Here is a 4393-nt window from a genome sequence, read left to right as displayed (position 1 = left end):
TGCTCAAAAACCACCAGGGATCACTAAGTTTCTTGGCAATGATGAATTAAGTTATCCCATTTATATATAAGTTTGTGTCCCTTCATGACAGTAAATGTGGACTAGTACACTCTTCTATTATATTTTTTTAACTTGGATATTCAAATTTTTAGATTTCAGATCTTGCTTGTGAAGAAAAAAATCAAGATCTAAAAATTAAACATACTTTAATAATGGTATAAGAAGAAGGTAAGTGACAGTTAAATAAAAGGTTGCCACTCTATGTGGTTTTCTCAGCTACGCGTAATATTGCGATGAGCATTCTTTTGCTTTGGGAAATGTGTGATATGCAGCCATACAGAGCTGCCCATAAGGAACTTTCAATACTGTAGAGTGAGCCTGTCCCATGGCATTGTGAAGACTGGATAAAATCGGAGCTCACTGCTAGGACCCAGAAAAGCTGTTTAAGTTTTTCCTGCACAACTTACACAGTAATAGCATTTTCAAGATTCTTTTTTTAACTACTACATAATATAACAGAAGTAATGTGACTTTCATATCTACTGACTACAGGGCATATTAATGCTCTACTGGTGAAAATTGATTTTTAAGAGTCTAACTGAAAAAAATAAAAAATAAAAAGTGTTAGCTATTCACCAAAACTTTTACCACAAATGAACTTCCTCCCGTTATATACCTGAACATAGGTCACCTGCCAAGCTTATTATTTATTTTTATATTTTATTTTAATTGTGTCATAAATTGTTATCAACTATAGCCACATACTATTTGTTAGATCCTCAGATCTACCTCATCATAAAAAGAAAGTGTGTATCCTCTACCAATCTCTCACGATTTCCCCCAGCCCCAAGCTCCTGTGAACTCCTCTCTGCTCTCTGTTTCTCTGAGTACCATCTGTATTCATTTTCAGATGTTCAACCAGGCTTACACCTTTGAATGAATCACAGCTGATCATAATGTATGAACCTTTTAATGTACTATTGAATTTGTTTTGCTATATCTGAAGATTGAGGATTGTTACATCTGTGTCCATCAAGGATATTGGCCTGTATTTTCCCTTTTTGTAGTGTCCTCGTCTGTCTGTGCTATCATGGTAATGCTGGTCTCACAAAATTAGTTCCCTCCCCTTCTGACTTTTTAAAGAGTTCAGAAAGATTGATATTAATTCCTCCTTTAAAGTTTTGGTAGAAATCACAACTGAAGAGCCATCTAGTCCTGCACTTTTCGTTGCTGGGAGGTGCTTGATGACCACGTCAGTCTCCTTACTCATTATTAGTTTGTTAACATTTTCTATTTCTTCATGATGTGGTCTAGGTTGGTTGTGTATTTCTAGAATTTTAAAAATTTGTATTTGGTTGTCCAATTTGGTGGCCTTTAATTATTCATAGTAGTCCCTTATGTTCCTTTTTATTTGTGTGGTATAATTTGTAATGTCTCTTTTTCCACTTAAAATTAATTCTTTGAGTCTTCTTTCTTTTTTATCCTTGGTAAGTCTAGCTAAAGGTTGCTCAACAATTGAGATCAGCTTACATTTTCCTCCTTATTCAGCTAATGTGGCATATTAAGCTGATTAATTTTTATAAATTAATCCATCCTTGATTCCAAGAATAAATCCCACTTGGTCATGATATATAATCCTTTTAATATGCTGCTGAATTCAATTAGTTAATATTTTTAAAAATGTTTACATCAATATTTCTGACATTGATCTCCAGTTTTCTTTTCTTCTAAAGTCTTTGTATGACTCTGGTATTAAAATAACACTGGTTTCATGGAATGAATTAGAAAGTAACCCATTTTCTTCAACTTTTTGGATGAGTTTGAGAAAGAGTGTCACTAAATCTTTTGCAAATATTTGGTAGATTTTCCCAGTGAAGATCTGGTTCTGGAACATTCTTTCTTGGGAGATTTTGCTCTCTAATTCATTCTCTTTGAGTCTTGGCTTCCATTCTTTTTTTGGTATATACCCCAAACTATAACTTCCAGATCCTAAGGTAATTTTATTTTGTGTTTTTGAGATACCACTATACTGTTTTTTCCCCTATAGGATGCGTCATTTTACATTCCACAAACAGTGCACAAGGAATTCAATTTCTCCACATCTCACCAATATTTTTTGCAGTTTTGTTTTGATAATAGTTATCCTAAGTGTAGCTTGTTGTGGTTTTAATTTGCATTTCCCTAATGATTAGTGATGTTGAGGATTCTTTCATGTGCTTAATAGCCATTTATGTATCTTCTGTGAGAAATGTCTTTCATCTCTTTTCTCATTTTTAATTGGATGGTGTGTTTTTATATTATTGAATTTTATAAATATACAGTGTTATTAATATACTATATAGCAGGGGTCTCAAACTCGCGGCCCGCCGAACAATTTTGTGCGGCCCACAGACTAATCCACGAAGTTAAAAATATTTTGGATAAAATTAAGTAAGCCTAGGGGCCTACTTGTATTTTTCATTTCTCTAGCATCCTAGCTAGATATTAGCTTAATTAACAGCAGTTGTGATGCGAACTACAGTTTCTGGTCGTTTTGTGACACTGAGTAAACTGCATGTACGATTGTGCTTGTTGTACTGATTTTTTTTGTTTTCAACTGCAGTGAGAAAAGGGTTGCGTAACAGTTGCCTTTTGTAGACCTAGTGCGGCCCGCCGAACGGCTGTGATCTTGCTCTGCGGCCCACATGCTGAGTTGAGTTTGAGACCCCTGCTGTATAGGATGTTAATATATAGGATATTAATACCATGTCATTATTAAAATTGGCAAATATTTTCTCTTATTCCTTAGCTTTCTTTTTAAATTGTGTCCTTTGATAGACAATTTTGAAATTTTTGATGTAGACTGGCTTATATATTTTTTCCTTGTATTGCCTGTGTCTTAGTGTCATATCCAACAACTAGTTGCTAGATTCAATGTGATAAAGCCATCCCTCTATGTTTTCTTCTAATTATGTTCTAGGTACTGAGTTCAATGGCATCGCTTGTGGCAAATGTGCATTTGTTAGAAAGAATGAGAGGAGAAACTTGCCGGGTAAAACATTTGCAGGTCTGTGTAGAGCAATAGTTTTGATGAAGGCCTGCATTTATTAATAGCAGATAATTAAAAGCCATATAGTGTTAGGAGAGATGGGCAACAAGAAAAGCCTTCCTGTATGAGGAACAGTCAAGACAATTCCATAATAGGAGTTACAGTAAACCACTCTGATTAAAAACAGGAAAACCAGGCCCTTGCAGGTTAGGTTAGCTTAGCTGGTTAAGAGCATCCTCTGGAAATGACAAAGTTGAAAGTTTGATCCCCAGTCAGGGCACACATGGTAAGCCACCGAAAAGTGTACACAAGACTGAGTGGAACAGCAAATGAATGCTTCCCTTTCCCCTCCCCCTTCTACTTTTCTCCTTCTATCTCTCTAAAAAAAAATAATAAAGTCTGACTAGGTGGTGGTGCAGTAGATAGAGTGTCCGACTGGGACACAGTGGACTCAGGTTTGAAACTCTGAGGTCGCCAGCTTGAGCCCAAGGCTGCTGGCTTGAACAAGGGGTCACTTGCTCTGCTTTGCCCCCTGGTCAGGACACATGTGAGAAAGCAATCAATAAACAACTAAAGTGCTGCAACGAAGAATTGATGCTGCTCATCTCTCTCTCTTCCTGTCTGTCTGTCCCTATCTGTCCCTTTCTTTCTCTCTCTCTCTCTCTCTCTCTCTCTCTCTCTCTCTCTCTCACACACACACACACACACACACACACACAAAGAAATGATAAAATTAAACCTTGGCCGGATGGCTTGGTTGGTTGGAGCATTGTCCAGGAGCACGGAAGTTGCTGGTTTGATTCCATGATCAGGGCACATATAGGAACAGGGCACATTGTTGTTCCTGTCCCTCTCTCTACCCTTCCCTCTCTAAAAAATAAATAATAATAATACCAAAACAAACAAAAAAACACCCGCAGAAAAACCAGAAAAAGGAATTTGGACAAAGTTTCTTGCACTAGTTGTGTAAGAGAAAACCTATCGAGGTTTATTGGGGGGAAGGGTCAGGTGGAGTTAGAGAAATCATATATATTGAAATCATTCTCTTTCCAACCTCTTACATATTTCATTATTTAATTCAGACCAAACAACTATGATGTACAGGATAGTATTATGATGTCACATTTTACAGAGGAGAAAATGAAATTTTAAGACATAATCAAACTAAGTAAAATCCTATGAAAAAAAGCGACAGAGGTGTGATGTGAACCTAGTCAATTTGTCTCAACAGTCAAGTCAGTACTCTGTACAGTGCCTGTTCCTCTGACCTGTAAAGAAACTTGCATCCATGCTTTGATTTTATGTAACCAAAACTCTTACAATAAATTGGTATAAGAGCCCTTGATTCTAATCCCTCAAAATCTC

Source organism: Saccopteryx bilineata, chromosome 1, assembly GCF_036850765.1.
Source record: "Saccopteryx bilineata isolate mSacBil1 chromosome 1, mSacBil1_pri_phased_curated, whole genome shotgun sequence".
NCBI lineage: Eukaryota > Metazoa > Chordata > Mammalia > Chiroptera > Emballonuridae > Saccopteryx > Saccopteryx bilineata.
The sequence above is the reverse complement of the archived record's forward strand: the minus strand, read 5'-3'. Positions refer to the sequence as shown.